General features: G+C 27.5%; 2 long non-coding RNA genes across 2 annotated transcripts; both read left to right on the top strand.

Annotated features, from left to right (window-relative positions):
- The first annotated feature begins 10,623 nt into the window (after nt 1–10,623).
- Nucleotides 10,624–11,645, top strand: LOC139774666 (uncharacterized). Its single transcript, XR_011718636.1, has 3 exons — nt 10,624–10,754; nt 10,876–10,965; nt 11,064–11,645. It is a non-coding gene; the product is annotated as an uncharacterized lncRNA (long non-coding RNA).
- A 703-nt stretch (nt 11,646–12,348) lies between these two features.
- Nucleotides 12,349–13,286, top strand: LOC139774669 (uncharacterized). Its single transcript, XR_011718638.1, has 3 exons — nt 12,349–12,720; nt 12,886–13,041; nt 13,107–13,286. It is a non-coding gene; the product is annotated as an uncharacterized lncRNA (long non-coding RNA).
- The last annotated feature ends 6,942 nt before the right edge of the window (nt 13,287–20,228 follow it).

The following is a 20,228-nucleotide window of genomic DNA, read 5'->3' as shown; positions in this document are numbered from 1 at the left end:
GTCTGTGATGTCTGGTGTATAAAATATCTCGTTTTTTTATTTTTTCTATATCCCTATTAGTTACAGGAATAATTTTTTGCTTTGATCTATGTATATGCTGTTTTTTACAATGGCGTGGCAGCTTATTCTTAAGCTATCCAGCCCTTTGTAACTTTTTAATAGCTGGAGCAAAAAAATTACTTTTAAAAGCAAAAAATAGCAAATAATTAGCAAATTAATTCCATATAAAATTTTTTGTGTTCTGATAATTTGGCTTAAATAGCTGCTATTAGAAACATATAAGCTCAATAAAATCGTTAAATTTTCGAATAAATAATAATTATTTTTCTATTTCGCATTCTACCTTTACGACAGAAATTCCAAAACTGTTTGAGAAAATTCGATATTGTGGACAGTACATTATTTAAGCTAGGAACAATGACAGATTATGACAAACTACGTAAGAAAACAGTTTGGCTTGTGTTGGGATGGTTCATGATATTTATATTATCGTCGTACAGTGTAGCATTATTCATGAAATATGAACATAATCGTGATATTGCAACATCCATGTTCTTCGTGTTGATACGAGACTACTGCTTTCAAACCAACTTTATCGGTGATTTGATTACAGCAGTTATCCTCGGGTTAGTACAATATTTTACTATATACTTACTATTACTTTACAATTCAGCCATTCACAAAAATTAAATTAAAACATAAATATAATGCATATATTTTATGATTTCTAAAGTATTTTCGTAATTATTGATACCATATAGCTATTATTTACAAATTTTTGTACTTTTATAGATACATAGGATTAAAGTTTGATCAAATCAATGAACATCTTCAAAACTTGATGAGAAATAATAAGCGAAAAATAAAACAAGCTTGGGAAAAGCCTGTGATATATCCGCGCCAATGCAGATTTTCAAAAACACTAAGCAGCAAGTGCATAATATGGATCGCTTTGTAAGAAAATTTACATAAATTATAATGCAGTAATATTAGTATATATCACTCAAATTCATGTCAATTATAACTGCAGTAATACTAGTAAAATATTTGCGACCAATGAAATGCACATAATGAAATTTTATATGTACATGCATACGTCCAGCCATCTTCATTTGGAGTTACGCAAAATATCCAGCGAAATAGACTCAATATTTGGAACGCAAATGACTCTTAAAATGGCATATTATTTTGGTTGGATAGCGATTGACTTGCGCGAAACTCTCTATGCAATCCTTATAACCAATTATGTAAAGTTTAGAATAATGACCGTCATCAACCATTTTATCTGGTTTCTTATTAATGTTTTCAAATTCTTGCTCATTAATTATATGTGCGAAAAAGTCTCCACCAAGGTATTCATTTTACATTTAATTTCGAGTAAATGTCAATTTAAAATTTTCTTATAACAAACAAGTTGATTAAAGATTTTACTGTTATTAATATCTATCTTAAAATTAATTTAAAAATTTCTTTAATTACATTCGGTATATTACAATTTTAGGCAAGTGCAACAGCAGATTTATTAAATAGATTATCGTATTTCACTTGTGACGTTGAAATTCGTGAAATTGTAAGTTGCTAGACCAATTCATTGAAATATATATATTATTGAAATAATCATTAAATAACGTATAATATTAAAATATTAAAAAATCAATAAAATATCTACTAAATGTAATGTATTTTGTTATTATAGATTTCACAATTTTCATTACAAGGAGTTCATGCACCACTTAGATTTTGCGGAATCGGATTTTTCCAATTTGGCTACAAATTTCTTCATAGGGTACGTTACATTTATCGTTTAATTACATACTACAAATAGTCACATTCGTAACAAATATTTAATAGAAGAACTTACACACTGTCTTTATTTTTAGTTTATAACGTCTATTGCGACCGTTTCAGTTATAATAATACAAGCACAAGCAAGTAAATAAATATTTTTATCATGTTGTAACACAGTTGATACAAAATAGTTTAAATAAATATCCACATATAATATATATTTTATAAAATGCATTATATATAATATCTTCTGGACTTGGCTTGATACACTCATATTAATATTGAAAATTGTGAGTAAAAAAAATAAAAAAATATTTTATGTAATAAAAGGTAAATAATTAATATTCTTTATTATGCTTTCATATCAATTTTATCTGTCCACGATTATCTTCATAACCGTAAGAATTATTCTTTGGATGTATTTTTTTTATACTAGACATCACAGACGCGCGCGATTTTAACCATTTCTAATGATCAGTTATGTTTTGGTTTAAGAATTGTTAATTTATCTATAAATCTCTCGCGAAACTATGATTTAGTCTTTCATATATGTTGTCCGTTTGGTTGATTTACTACTTTCTTTCGTATATTCATTAATATATTTTATTCATGAGTCCTATCCAATTGAGAGCGAGAGAGAGAGAGAGAGAGAGAGAGAGAGAGAGAGAGAGAGAGAGAGAGAGAGAGTACTATACATATATGCTGTTAGCTGGAGATTCGTTATCAATCTTGTAGTTCGATGTATATCATAATAAGGTAAGAAATTATTAATGTAAACGATTATTACTATAATAAATAATTTCGAACGTATAAATAATTTCCACAGCTATATTATAATAAAATATTGATGCAGCATGTGTTAATAAAGTCCTTTGCATATTTTATAAAATAATTATTTAAAAATAAATTTTTTTTCCAGAAATTCCAGAACTGCCTAAAGAAGTTCGATATTGTTAACAATACACTGTTAGAACTCGGAACAGTAACATATTATAATAAACTATACATAAAAAATCTCTGTGGCTCGTCTGACGGCACTATTCATAAAAGCTGTACGTGGCTGCAACATTTAAACTACTATGAATCTCGTCTTTACACGAAATTACTTTTTTTATATTAATTTCATATTAATCGGTGACTTCACTACTACAACTATTCTTGGTTTGTATAACTTTTTACATATATAACAGTTGTTTCGTAACAGCACGTTTATAAATTAATAAAACTAAACCATTAGGGGTATATCAATTTAAAATATATTAAAATAAACACAAAAATTCCAATAAATAAGTTCATTATATCGCCATTAGAATAATCCTAAACTCTACCATTTTCAGTTTCAATAACAAAATCTATAAACAAACGTTTGGCACCTCCTTGGTCTCACCATTGTCTCCGATCATTGCGGATTTAATATAAGATCTCTCTAAATCAAAGCCATTGAGAGCTGACTACGCTTCACAATTCAGTTTTATAGATATGTCGATGACATTGCATTCGCCGCTCTTACAAATTTACTAAAGGAAACTGTTGACATTTTTAACTCACTGCACAATAGATTACATTTCAACATTGAGATAAGTTCACATGACCGCCTTAATTTTTTAGACGTTATAGTAATTGTTGACTAAGATAGGATCATATATTCGACTGGTATTGTAATAAAGCAACTTTCTCGGGAAGATATTTAAATTATTATTCATATCATCCAGCTATCCATAAAAGAGGCGTAATTTTTGGGCTAGTGGATAGAGTATTCCACCTCTCTCACTCTCGTTCTCATCAAAAGAACTTATTTTTAGTTATTGACATCCTATCTCAAAACTGCTATTCAGTTATCTCCTTCTTATTTACGAATAACCGACAACAACCTTAAAACTCTCATCACAATAAACAACAAACCCAATCACTATACTGATAGCCAACTGCCTTCCTCAACGTTTTTCACACTCCTTTAAGTAAACATGTATCGAAACAGTTCAAACCAATTGCTTCCAAATTTAAATTTACACTGGCTTACAAGGTATTAACAATCTCAGACCTATCATCAAAGCACAAAAAAATATTTTAGACAAATTCTCCAATAGCAACGTACGTAGTCTATAAAATTTTATGTCTTAATTGTAACTCGTCTTATGTGTGGGACAGACAAAAAGACAGCTTAGACTCAAAAAACATCGTACTGATATTATTAGAAACACATGCCCATCTGTCTTTCTCTTGAGTTTCCCTCACTGTTTATTTCTATGTTTATTTTTATTCTCAATTTATTTGCTGATTTAACACTTGTCACTCACAACAATAATCATTTAAACGTTGCTTTTCCTCGGCGTAAGTCATCCCAACAACGTGACCTGGTCGACGTTGACATGCATAATAATGCGGTTATTAATTTGATCAAATTTTAATCCTATGTACATAGGATCCTATGTACATAGGATTAAAATTTGACCAAAATAATAATCATCTTCGTTATATGACAACAAATAATAATCATGAAATGAAACAAGTTTGGGAAAATCTCAAGATTCGCACCGATAAACATTAACCGGTTTAATATACAATAATAGAGGAAAGTCCCCTATTATGAGATAGGATCCTAATATGAGTTGGCGGAGTTTTTTCATGGTGGGATCAACAGATGGGGCCTATATAGGGCCTTTCAGCTTAACATATCTCATATTAGCATCCTGTCTCATAATAGGGGACTTTCCTCTATTAACGCCGGATAATGTATAGTATACAATACGTAAATTTTTATAAATATAAAATGTTAACTATACTTCTGACAACTATTCACACGCTATAAATTAATGATTTTGTCACATCTTTTCAAAAAATGCAACAAAATAAAAACATAAAATTTCCCACTCTGTTTTCATGTCGATTTTACCGATTCTTTGTCCTTCACTCATACATAGACGTTATATAATAACATAATGCTCTCTAAAAATACATCTACCATTAATATTGATTAATATTCATATTGTCTCATATACATCATAAAAATATTTTAGACATATATTATAGATAATAATATTATAAAATCAAAACATTAGAAACATAAAACTATTACAATATTTATATTTCTGTTACATGAACATATCTGTATTCAACAAAAAAAGGCTTATTCTTTATTCATCAGGTTTCGATAAACGATAACGCATAAATTGTAGTAGACTAATTACTTTAATATCCATAAATATCTAATTGAAATTGTTGCGTACGAATAGTTTATAAGTAGTCCGCCTACAGGGATCTATGTTTCGCTAGTTACTTCGCTAGTTACTATTTGGTGGCGTTGTCGGTCGAACACTGAGCGGCGAGTTTAGTCAAGACTTTTTTTGTATAAGCGGGAGTCTCAAGCGGAGAGTCGTCACGGCAGCACGCATGGAGCCCCTTGCACAATGCCAGGCAACAGGCAATAGGAACAGGGAATAGAAATCATGTATAAATGCAGAATAAACAGTGACACAAGCAATAGACACAGAGTTTCCGTCACGTTGGAAATTCTGTGCCTATTGCCTGTTGCCAACCAATCACAGTATTCGAATTTTTTAGGTTGTAATTAAAGATTTTTTTGTTATTTCCTGTTCCTATTGCCTGTTGCCTGGCATTGTGCAAAGGGCTTTAAATACATACAGTTGAAAGGGTGTCCTTCATTATTCCACCATCTATATACCATTAATAGTAATAGCGTCGACATACGCATGCGACACGAGTCGCGGATGTCAAGAAATTGATATCATCAACAGAAATTATAAGGTTCCGCTATCGTTACCATTTTCTGCAAATTCTGCAACCAACTGGTCAGCAAAAGTTCAGTTTGGAATAGAAACCATGTGTGCAATGACCAAAAGTATTCGAACAATTTTGATGCCATTTCTGATAATCAGTTATGTGTTTGGTTTAAGAATTGTTAATTTATCTAAACATTCAAGATTATGGTTTAGTGTTTTATATATGCTGTTACTTTGGTCAGTTTACTGTATCCTCTCAACATCTGCATTGATATCTTCTTTTAATGAGCTTTATCCCATCGAGGACAGCATTTTCTATTGGCTAGAATCATATACGACCTTATTTTCAATCGTGTTTGGGATATACCATGAGAAGGTGTGTAGTTACTAATATATAAAGCTATTAATAAGCAATTAATATTGTAATATATAGAGTTATTGATAATAAATAATTTTTTTCCTCTAATACACAATTACACAGATAAAATAGACATAAAAATTATAATCCATATATAATTCACTAATTTCTCCCTGAGGGTGTTACACTTTGTTGTCAGACACTCTGTATATTCTTAACATATAATATAAAATCTGCGCTGTTAGACACATAAGCTGAATAAAATCGTCAAATTTTGGAATAATGAGTAATTATCGATTTCACACGACAGAAATTCCAAAACTGTTTGAGAAAACTCGATATTGTGGACAGTACATTATTTAAGCTAGGAACAGTGACAGATTATAACAAACTACGTAAGAAAACAGTACTGTTTGTCTTAGGATGGTTCATGATGGTTATATTAATGATATACAGTGTAGCATTATCTTTAAAAAATGAATATAATCGTGATATTGCAACATCCATATTCTTCGTGTTGATACGAGACTACTGCTTTCACATCAACTTTATCGGCAACTTGACTGCAGCAAGTATTCTCGAGTTAGTACATTTCTTCCATATACATATTATTACTTTATAAAATTAATCAAACTCAATTAAAAATTAGTCAAACTAAAATTTGCAAAAATTAATCAAACTAAAATATAACGCTTAAATTTTATGATTTTTTGAAGTATTTTTGTAAACATTAATGCCATATAACTATTTTATACACAAATTTTTATACTTATTATTAGATACATAGGATTAAAGTTTGATCAAATCAATGAGCATCTTCAGAACTTGATGAGAAATAAGGAACGCAAAATAAAACAGGCTTGGGAAAAGCCTGTGATATATCCGCGCCAACGCAGATTTTCCAAAACACTAAACAACAAGTGCATAATATGGATCGTTACGTAAGAAAATTGACTTAAATTGTACTGCTAAATATTAATATTACCAAAAATTACTCAAATTTACTTAATGTAAATTAATTGTAAGTTACTTAAATTGTAACAGCAATAAGATTACTAAAAACAATTTACAAATAATAATATACACAGACTAAAATTTTATATGTATAATGTGCACGTCTAGACATCTTCATTTGGAGTTACGTAAAATATCCAGTGAAATAGACTCAATATTTGGAAAGCAAATAACTTTTAATATGGCATGCTATTTTTGTTGGATATTGGTTGACTTGCGCGAAATTCTCAACGGAATTCTTATAAACAATTATGTGAAATATTGGATAACATGGGTTATCATATACATTTTCTGGTTTTCTCATAATATTTCCAAATTCTTCCTCATTAATTATATGTGCGAAACAGTCTCCACAAAGGTATTCATTTTACATTTAATTTCTAAGAAACATTGACTTAACCTTTAACGTGTATACTTGGGTCTACGGCGTCCGAGTCAAAGTGATATCCGCTCGTAACTGTACAACTTGCAAGCCTGTTAGAAGATATTAAATAAACGATATTTATCAAAATGACTATAAAATCGTGAACTACAATGTAGACAGATGTTTCATGAATTTTTTTAGATTTTTTTAAATACTTTAAGGTAGGGAAAAATAGCGTTGAATGTGACAGACCCACCTATACACCGTCAAGATCGCAAAACGTATACACTTTAAGGGTTAAAATTTACTTATGACAAATAAATGAATTACAGATTTTACTGTTACTAATACCTAGTGTTAAAACTAAATGAAAAATCTCTTTAATTACGTTCAGCATATTATAATTTTAGGCAAGTGCAACAGCAGATTTATTAAATAGATTATCGTATTTCACTCGTGACACTGAAATTCGTGAAATCGTAAGTTTCAAGATTAATTCGTTGAACTATATATATTATTAAAATAATCATTAAATAATGTACAAGAAAATATTCAAAAATCAATAAAATATGCATTAAAAATATTGTATTTTGTTATTACAGAGTTCACAGTTTTCATTGCAAAGAGCTCATGCACCACTTAAATTTTGCGGAATCGGATTTTTTCAATTTGGCTTCAAATTTCTTTATGGGGTACGTTATATTTATCATGTATATATACAACAGTCACATTCGGGACAAATATTTAATAAAAGAACTTACACACTGTCATTTTTTTAGTTTACAACTTCTATTGCGACTGTTTTAATTATAATAATACAAGCACGAGGAAATAAGTAAAAATTTTAAACAAGTTATGACAGAGTTCATAAAAAATAGTTTAAATAAAAATCCATGTATATTTTATGAAATATGCATTATACGATATCTTCTAGATTTGATTTGATGTACATATGTTAATATTGAGAATAAATGAGTGAAAAATATAATAAATATTTTATCCAATATTATAAAAGATAAATGATAAATATTCTTTATTTATGCTTTCATCAATTTTATCTGTCCACAATTCTCTTCATTATTAAAAGAATTATTCTTTGTGTATAGGTTTTTATAGTTATATATAATCTATAATTTGATAATATTATTAATATATTATTTATTATTATAAATTATATTATATATATAACTTTTAATATTATTAGAATAATAATAAATAATAATAGATTTATTTTTTGTTATTATTATATTAATAGTTATATATAATATAAGTTCGATCATAATAAATTAAGAAGCACTTCATAATTGCATATATTATATTTATCATATTTATATATTATGTCTTTATTGCCACTAATTAATTATAATTTATTAATTATAATTAAAATCGTTCTCGTTTAATAAAATGTTTATACATGTACGGTACTATAATATAAAAATTAAAAAATAAAAGATTAATGTATCAAAAATAATATTCATATTTCTGATATATCAACTTATCCGTTTTATGTTAGAACAGGTAGTATATCCGTTATCCTGTTTTAATAGATTATGGCATAAAAATTATAGTAGATTGATAACTTTAATATCTATAAGTGCCTTATTAATTGAAATTACAAACATCCATTATCGTTACCATACGGTGTAACTTATGCAACTAACTGACCAGAAAAGTGCAGTTTGAAATAGTAACCGTGTGTGCAATGACCAAAAATATTCGAACGATTTTAACGCCATTTCTAACAATCAGTTATGTGTTTGGTTTAAGAATTGCTAATTTGTCTATAGATCTCTCGAAACTATGGTTTAGTTTTTTATATATGCTGCTAGTTTGGTTGATTTACTATTTTCTTTCGACATGTACATTAGTGTATTCTTTTCATAAGTCTTATCCAATTGAGTACCACATATGTTATTGGCTGGAGATGTTTATGAGTTCATTATTAATCGCGTTTGGTATATATCATAATAAGGTAAGAAAATGTTAATACATATTGTCATTACTATAATAAGCAATTTCGAACGTATTTCCACAGCTAAATTATATAATAAAATATTAATCCAGCACGCGTTGATAAAGTTCTTTGCATATTTGATAAAATAATTATTTAAAAATAATTCTGTATAAGAATGTGCAAAAAGAACGCAATAAAAATGCATTCGATATTTGATACAAGATATTGTATTATATTACTAAATTTTTCGGTTCAACACTAATTACCTATACTTGCTTTACTTTGTTTGCTCGTCTAATTGTAACTTCTTCAGAAATTCCAGAATTGCCTAAAGAGGTTCGATATTGTTGACGATACGCTGTTAAAACTCGGAACAGTAACAGATTATGACAAATTACATCAAAAATCACTATGGATCGTCTTAGGATGGTTCGTGGTAGTTATATCAATAAATAGTATAACGGCACTGTGCGTAAAAGCTAAAGATAACTGTGACTTTTTAACTGCTATGATTGTCGTCTTCACACGAAATTACACTTTTCATATTAATGCTATCGGTGACTTGACTACTGCAACTATTCTTGGGTTGGTACAACTTTTTACATATATAACAGTTATTTCATAGCATAATCATGTGTATAAATAAAACTAAATCATTATAGATATACAAATTTAAGTTATAATTAAATATTTTTAAATTTGATACGGTACACTTATCTTCTAACAATAAAATTATCCAGTAATTTTTTTCTTTCATATGTTTAGTTACATAGGATTAAAATTTGATCAAATAAATAAACACCTTCAAGATTTGACAGGAGATGACAGATCTGGAATAAAATTGACTTCGAAAAATCTCATGATACACTCGCATCGACACAGATTTTCGAAAGCTCTAAGCAGTCAATGCATAATATGGACTGTTATGTAAGAAAGTATACGTAAATTCCAGCAATTAAATGCAGAAATTTTACTTATTGTTAGTAACATTTAATATTGTGTACGAGCAGACATCTCCAATTGGAATTACGCAAAATATCCTGTGAAATAGACTCAATATTTGGAACGCAAATGTCTTTAAAAATGGCATGCTATTTTGGTTGGTTAGCGTTCGAGTTACGCTCAATTTTCAGTACAATACTTATCGACAATTATATAAAATCTGATAGAATAATGAATACCGCAATACACCTAAGTCACTTATTATGGTTTTTTCATAATGTTTCTAAATTTCTCCTCATTAATTATGTATGTGAGACAGTTAGCAACAAGGTACTGATTCTATATTTAATTTCATATTTGAAATAGGATATCACTTAGCGGTCAAATTATAGAAAACCAATTTTAAGTACATAAATAATATGTACTTAAAATTGGTTTTCTATAATTTGACCGCTAAGTGATATCCTATTTTAAATTACTGTATTAGAAGCAACTTCCATTTTATTCAGCATATTCTAATTTTAGGCAAGTGCAACAGGAAATTTAATGAATAGATTAATGTATTCCAATTGTGATGTTGAAGTTCGTGAAATAGTAAGTTTTAAGATAATTTTGTTGGAACGTTATTAAAATAAACATTTAATAATGTCTAAATAAATAATATAAATGTCCAACAAGATACCTATATTAAAAATAACCCATTGTATTAATATAGATTTCACAATTTTCATTGCAAATGACTTATGTACCACTTAGATTTTGCGGGATCGGATTTTTTCAATTTGGCTTCAAATTTCTTTACAAGGTATGTTATATACTTAGGTACTTATAATATAATTACATATAACTTAAATTTCTGATAAATATTTAAGACAAAAATTTATACATTGTTTTTATTTTCAGTTTATCATGTCTCTTGCGACCGTTTCAGTTATAGTAATACAAGCAGGTGAAAATAAGTAAATACTTTTATCAAATTTCAGTTTTATAAGTATTCAGTTTCAGAGTTCATAAAAAAATAGTTGAAATTGTAATCACTGTATATTGTCCAATTTATAAAATGCGTTATGTGATACCTTCTAAATAATAGTTTGATATGTTCACATTAGTACCGAAAGAGAGAATTAATAATTGAGAAAGAGTATTAATAACATTTTTATGTAGTACAAAAGGTAAACGATGAATGTTCTCTATTATATATTTTTATATCGATTTCGTCTTTCTACGATTCTCTTCATTTAAGAGAATTAATGTTTGTCTAAAGCTTTATATATAATTATAATTAATCAAATAATACAAATTGCACCATAATGAAAAGTAATTCGTTGTACTTACATATGTATATTTATAATATTTCTATATTATCTATTTGTTACAGCTGTAATTGTGATTAAAATGTATCTTATGCTGTTTGAAAGTAATACGCTTACATGCTATAGCACTGTATAAACGCTCTGTCCAAGAAATAAAAAACAAAAATGTCAAGAACAATATTTATATTATTTGAACATGTCTATTACGTATAAGAAGAAGTACTTTATTTATCATCTGTCCTATTTCAATTATGTCGCATAAATTTTAGTAGATTGATTACCTAATATCCATAAGTGCTTTAATAGAAATTACAAAGATCCGCTACCATTACTATTCGGTGCATTTTATGCAAGTCAGCAAAAGTGCAGTTTGAAATAGTAATAGTGGGCGCAATGAGTCAAAGTATTCGAGCGATTTTAACGCCGCTTCTGATAATCAGTTATGTTTTTGGTTTAAGGATTGCCAATTTATCCACAGGTCACGCAAGACTATGGTTTAGTTTTTTATATATGCTGCTAGTTTGGTTGATTTATTCTTTTCTTTCGATGTCAGCCTTAATACCTTATTTTTTTAAGTTTTATTCCACCGATTACCACATTTGCTTTTTACTGGAGTTGTTTATAACATTTTTGTCGATCATATTTGGGATATATTATAATGAGGTAAGAAGATATTAATATATTCAATTATTAATAATAAAAAATTACAAGCACTGCACATTCAGTAGTTATAAATTTTTAACTTATAATTAAATGTTATTATTTTATTTATCGGTTTAATAAAAAGAATTATAGGAGGGGTTAAGGAAACATAAAATCTCCACATATTAATTTAATAACACATATATATATGTGTGTGTGTGTGTGTGTGTGTGTGTGTGTGTATGTGTGCGCTATTTAGTGCCTAAACTGTAATATTATTATAAATTTTTTCAAATAATAATAATTATTCGTTTACTTATATCTTCCTGACAGAAATTCCGAAGCTGCTTAAAAAAACTCGATATTGTCGACAAGACACTACATGAACTCGAAACAGTAACAGATTATGATAAACTATATACAAAAACACTATGGCTCGTTTTAGGATGGTCCATAATAGTTACATTAATGAATTGCGGTACAGCGTTATATCTGAAATTTGAATATAATTGCGACATTGTAACAGCTATTCTTTTCATCTTTTTACTAGCCTACTCTTTTCATATTAACTTTATCGGTGATTTGATTATTGCAAGTGTCCTTGGGTTAGTATATCTTTTTATTGCATGTACAATCACTAATATTTTATAGCATAGTTTATATAAGTATGTGCATAAATATTTCACAATTTTTTAAGTATTTCAAAAAATCCAGATACAGTACAACTACAAACAACGATTTTGTTACCCATCAACTTTCTTTACGTTTAGATACGTGGGAGTAAAATTTGATCAAATCAATGAACAACTTCAGAATTTAATAAAAAATAATAAACATAAAGTAAAACAAGCCTGGGGAAATCGCATGACGCATCAACGCAGATTTTTGAAAGTTCCAAGCAGTAAATGCATCATCTGGATAGTTATGTAAGAAAATTTTCGGAAATTCTATTCATTGCAGCAATTTTATTCTGTAAAATTTAACATTGCAGACATCTTTATTTGGAGTTACGCAAAATATCCCGAGAGGTGGACTCAATATTTGGAACAGAACTGACTATTAAAATGGCATATTATTTTTCTTGGATAGTGATTGACTTACGTATAATTTCCTCCGCAATACTTATTGACAATTATGTGAAATCTAATAAAATAATATGTGTTGTCCTATATTTAATCTGGTTTTTTCATAACGTTTGCAAATTCCTGCTCATTAATTACGTGTGCGAAACCGTCACCACCAAGGTATTCATTTTTAATTTAATTTTAAAACATCAATTTTTAAAATTTACTTTAGAACTGCGTTATTAAATAATATACGGTGTTAAATTAGTAAATTAGATACAACTTAAATTTAATTCAATATATTTTAATTTTACAGGCAAAAACAACAAGAGATTTAATAAATAAATTATCGTATTCCACTTCTGATATTGAAGTTCGCGAAATCGTAAGTCTTAATATGAATTGGCTAGACATTATTAAGAGAAATATTGAAAAAAGAAAAATATAAATAATCTAAGTAAATATAAATAATTTATAAAATAAAAATTAAAAATAATCCATTGTATTAATACAGATTTCACAATTTTCATTACAAATGGCTTATGTACCACTTCAATTCTGCGGAATCGGATTTTTCCAATTTGGCTTCAAATTTCTTCATAAGGTATGCTACATTTATTATCTAATTACATACTAAAAGTAATAAAATAATTGTAATAAATATTTAAAACAATATTTAAAACAAAAACTTATATATTGCCTTTATTTTTAGTTTATCATGTCCATTGCGACCGTTTTAGTTATAGTAATACAAGCAAATGTAAATAAGTAAGGAATTTTATTATAACAGAATCATATTAAATCATGATAAAATCACAAAATATTGTTAACGATAATTATAATCAATCCATAATGTCTAGTCTATATAAAACATGTTATATAATATAAATATTCTCTAGCTAAAATATGGTTTTACATTCCTGTATTAAGACTGTGGGAAAAAGTAATAATTTAAAAAAAAATTAATAACATTTTCTTAAAAAAAAAAACAAGTGGTAAATATTCTATTATGTTTTCATATCTATTTCTACACCTTTTTGCGATTTTTCATTTTATAAGAATCATTCTTAACATAAAATTTATTTATATAATAAATAAAATAGAATATATAATGTGTACCGAAACAGAAAGCAGTGCTTTAATACACAATTAAATTTATGTATAATCTATTTATTATTATAACTAAAATCTTTCATGTGATGTTTAATTAATAATATTTTAAGATTTCTGCTATAAAATGCAAATGCTTAGATAAAAAAATAAAGTATGTTAAAAATAATATTTATACTTTTGTTATATAAATATCTATTTTATGTAAGAACAAATAGATACAGATAATACCTATCATCTATCCTCTTGTGATCGATCGCGTCGCGTAAACTTTAATATAGATTGATTATACCTTAATATCCATAAGTGCTTTAATAAAAATTACAAAGATCTACTATACCATTCGATGGTAGTACTACTTATACAATTATCTAGTCAACAGAAATGCAGTTTGAAATAGCATCGGTATGTGCAATGACCAACGGTATTCGAACGATTTTGACGCCATTTCTGATAATCAGTTATGTGTTTGGTTTAAGAATTGCTAGTTTATCTAGAAAACATTTAAAACTATGGTTTAGTCTTTTATATATACTATTAGTTTGGTTGATTTATTATTTTCTCTTGACGTCTGCATTCATATCTTCTTTTAATAAATATAATTCCATCGAGTACCACATTTTCTATGCGCTGGAATTGTTTATAACATTACTGTCAATCGTGTTTAGTGTATACCATGACAAGGTGAGAAAATAGTAATATGTAGTTATTAATAATAAACATTTTCAAATATATCTGACTACTACAATATCTGAAGTAGCTGTAAAGTTTTTCAATTATAATTCATTACTTTATATATCTGTTTAGTAATAAAAATTGCTACAAAATCATGAAATTTCTACATATTGACGCAATATACACAAATAAATACACTTTTCTTACTTAAATTAATTAATTTGTACCGTATAAAATAATGTATAAAATAATACAATAAAAAAGTATTATATGTCTTTAAAGAATATGATACATACGATATTAGACACATAAGCTATATAAAATCGTCAAATTTTTGATCAAATAATAATTACTTATCTCATTACATCTTTGTAACAGAAATTTCGAAACTGTCTAAAGAAGCTTGATATCGTGGATGACACGTTGCTTAAACTCGGAACAATGACAAATTACGATAAGCTACGTAAGAAAACAATATGGCTCGTCTTGGGATGGTTCGTGATAGTCATGTTAATAAATTGTGGGACAGCATTATTCGTAAAACATGAATTTAAGTGTGATATTGTAGCAGCCATGCTTCTCCTCTTTATACGAAACTACTCCTTTCATATTAACGTTATCGGTGACTTGACTACTGCAAGTATTCTTACGTTGGTACATCTTTTTATATATACGATATTACTTTATAGCAATTATATGCAATTAAATTAATAAAGCTAAATTATCCTGCAGAAAAACTCAAAATCTTTTTAAAATATTTCTAAAAATGTTTTTAGATATACATATATTACCTCTTAATAAATTTACTTGCTAATAACGACATCATTATTTAACAACTTCCTTTTTATACTTATAGATATATAGGATTAAAGTTTGATCAAATCAATAAACACCTTCAGGATTTAATGGGAGATGACAGATATGGAATAAAATTGGCTTCGGAAAATCTCATGATACACTCGCATCGACACAGACTTTCGAAAACTCTAAGCGGTCAATGCATAATATGGACTGTTATGTAAGAATTAAAGTATACGTAAATTCCAGCAATTAAATGCAGGAATTTTACTTATTGTTAGTAACATTTAATATTGTGTACGAACAGACATCTTCATTTGGAGTTAAACAAAATATCTCGCGAGATAGACACACTACTTGGAACACAAATGTCTTTTAAAATGGCATGCTATTTTGGTTGGATAGTGATTGACTTACGTATAATTTTTTCCGCAATGCTTATCAACAATTATATAAAAACTAATAAATATATTTGTGCTGTCCTGCATTTCGTCTGGTTGTCTCATAACGTTTTGAAATTTCTGCTCATTAATTACGTGTGCGAAACAGTCAGCGCCAAGGTATTGATATTTATTTAATTTTGAAAAACTTCTATTTTCTTTAAAAGATACAACTTGACTGTTAAATTTTTTTTATTATTAAATTAAAAGCAATTTCAATTTTCAACATATTCCAATTTTAGGCAAGCGCAACAGGAGATTTATTAAATAGATTATCTTATTTCACTTGCAATGTTAAAATTCATGAAATCGTAAGTTTTAAAATAAATTTGCTAAACGTTATTAAAATAAATATTATCTAATTAACATTTATTTCCATACAAATAACCAATAAGATTGCATTAAAAGTGATCTATTGTATTAATATAGATTTCTCAGTTTTCATTGCATATAGTTTATGCACCACTTAGATTCTGCGGAGTCGGATTTTTTCAGTTTGGCTTCAAATTTCTTTACAGGGTACGTTATACTTATTATATAATTACATAGATACTACAAATAGTTGCTTTCGTGATAAATATTTAAAATAAAAACTTATACACTGTCTTTATTTTTAGTTTGTCGTGTCTATTGCAACTGTTTCGATCATATTAATACAAGCGTACACAAAAAAGTAAGCATTTATAAGATATATAATAAAATTTACAAAAATATTTTAAATAATAATCTGCATATAATGTATAATTTATAAAACATTTTATATGACATAATTTTCACACAATTCTCAAGGAAAGAATAAATATTTCTTATATCTTATTTTCATATCTCACATTTTAATATTACACTTTCATAAATTAATATTATTAGATATTGATTCAAATCAACATTATATATTTGATAATATTTTTAGATAGTTATAACTCCTCGATCAAACAATAAAAAACAGAAATGTCATAAACAACATTAATTTCCGCATATTTTAATATTACATTTTCAATTAATATTATTGGATATTGATTCAGATCAACATTATATAATTTGATAATATTGTTAGATAGCTATAATGACTCCTCGATCAAATAATAAAAAACAGAAATGTCATAAACAACATTAATATCTGTATCTTATAAGTATATATTTGCTCTGTGTAAAAAGAAGCGACATATCCATCGTCAATTCTTTTCCGATAGACTGCGATATAAACTAGAATAAATTGATTATTTCATTATCTATAACGCCTCAACGAAAATTACGATCTACTATTCTTACTATTCAGTACAACTGATGCAACCATTTGGTTAGTAAGAGAAGTATAATTCGAAATCACAACAGTGATTATCATATACGCAATGAAGAACATTCAGTCAGCTTTATTGCTACTTTTGACGATCAGTTACGTGTCTGGTTTGAGAATTGTTGAATTTTCAACATATCACCGAAGATATTTCAATCTCTTGTACGTGCTGCTCTTCTGGTCGGTTTATTATTTCCTCTTCAGCTATACAGTAATGCCTTATGTTAGCATTGATGTTTATCCTCTTACATATCGTATTTGTATTTATGTGGAGATTTTCACAATGTTATTGACAATTGCAATTGGAGTGTATTATAATAAGGTAAGAAAATCTCGTCATTAATCGCTCACTCAATAATAAGTAATTTTAGTTACATTTCGAAATAATACAACTTCAATGTCTGTATTAATATAGAATTAAATTTTATATAGTAATAAAATTTTTAATTCATAACTTCTATATTTTATATTATATTTTATATTATAATTTATTATTCCTTATTTTATTTATTTTTATAATGAAGAAACTTGTCATAAGAATATAATGCTTTGCATGTTGATACAATATAAGTGATTGTTAAATTTCTTTTTTCAATATATTTAACAAATTATTGTTTCATGCAAAAAAGAAATATATTATAAGAATGCCATTTATATTCAATTACATCTCTTTGAAGTTAATATAATAACGTTATTATATATATATATATATATATATATATATATAGACATAGGATAGACAAATTTTCAGATAAACATTATTTCTTTGTGCATTATCACGCATTGCGTCTTACATCAGAAATTTAGGGACTGCTTAAAGAAGCTTACAATTGTGGACGATACATTGGAAAAACTTGGAACAACAACAGATTACCACAAGCTGTATATGAAGACGATATGGTTCGTCTTGAGTTTGATCATAATAGTCACGTTATTAACTTATATAGAGACTCGATGGTTGCAAAATGAATACAATTATGACGTTACAAAAGCTATCTATATCGTCTGTATAATAAATTATTGTACTCATGTTAATTGTATTAGAAGTCTGATTTTTACGAGTATTCTTGGGTTAGTATATCTTTTATATAAAGAAGTTATCTTAGTAGAATTATATGTATAGGGGAGACCGGGGCTCATTGGCACAAGAAAATTATCACTATCAAAAACGCTTATGTCGCGAAATACACTATAACTCAGAATGTTCCGTTTAATACTGGCACATAAAGACGCATTACAGTAGGAAAGGTAGATTTAAAGCCTAGTGTCAAGTTTGCCCCGTTGTCGGCTTAGCCCCGGAAGAATCCATTATCACTTTGAAAATAAAAAATAACGTTATCATATATTTAAATATAGACATTTTTTACATTGGACCCAAAGATTACTTAAACAAACTTATATAGAGACTCGATTTGTTACAATTATGATAGAAGCTATTATATCGAGGAAAGTCTCTGATTCAAGAAGGTAAAAGCAAGTTGAAAAGTTATTTTCGAAGCAGAGGAAACTCTGATTCAAGAGGTAGCAAGTAAATTTTCGAGCGTTTAAAGTTGGCAAGTTGGCTACAATGCAGCATGTTCATATTTCACTTATTACAAAGAAACTATACAGTATACAGGAGCGTTCCTGGCATGAAAATGTAGAGAAAGGTTCTCTCTATCATATTAGTACTGTTTAATCATGATAATTGGTTGTTTAAAAACTCAAATGTCGAAATTGTGAAAACTGTGCCAAGGAGCCACGGTCTCCCTTAAATTAATGAAACTATATTAGTAATACGTGTAAAAGAAATTATACTCCTTACAATCTTTTAAAGATTTAAATACAATATATTTTTGCATATACATATATATGCTAATGGTACGAAACGTTATCCACTAATCTTTTCTCTATTTCAGATGTATAAAATTAAAGTTTGATCAAATTAATAAATTTCTTTGGAATTTGACAAGAAATAAACATAGAATAACGGCAATTTGGGAAGATCCTGTGTCACATTCGCATCAACGCAGATTTCCAAAAATTGCAAACAATGACTGGCTGATTTACGTTTTAATGTAAAAAATCAATGTAAATTCTAAAAATAATAATAATTGCACATAATTAATTTAAAATATTGCATTTATTCAGGCATCTTTATTTGGAGTTATATAAGATATCTCGAGAAATAAACTCGATATTCGGAGTAGAGATAACTATATCCATAGTATGTTACACCTTTTGGTTAACACAGATTTTTTATGAAATTACCAACATAATATTTATCAACGATTATGTAAAATTCAACAACAAAACACTGTTCATTGTTTCCATTCTAATGTGGTGTTTCTACTTCATCTTTAAACTTCTGTACATTAATTATGTATGCGAGAGAATCAGCACTAAGGTATTATTCTATATTCAAATTCAAAATTATTTTGGAATAATTTTTAACAGTTATTAATATAACACTATATGATTAAATTAAAAACAATCTTAATTTTGCACAAATTTTAGGCAAATATAACAAGAGATTTAATAAATAAGATATCTTATTCCAATCGTGATATTAATCATGAAAACGTAAGTTAATCTTAAAATAAGTTTGTTAAATATTGCTAAAATAAAACACACGAATTTAAGTTTAAGTAAAAACAGATAAACAAAAATGTGTATATATTAACCCATTATGTTAATATAGATTTCACAGTTTCTATTGCAAATAGCTCAAACGCCACTCAAATTCTGTGGGA

This window comes from Temnothorax nylanderi, unplaced genomic scaffold (assembly GCF_030848795.1).
Source record: "Temnothorax nylanderi isolate EJ_2023f unplaced genomic scaffold, tnyl_v1.0 TNYL_tig0084_pilon, whole genome shotgun sequence".
Lineage (NCBI taxonomy): Eukaryota > Metazoa > Arthropoda > Insecta > Hymenoptera > Formicidae > Temnothorax > Temnothorax nylanderi.
The sequence above is the reverse complement of the archived record's forward strand: the minus strand, read 5'-3'. Positions and strand labels throughout refer to the sequence as shown.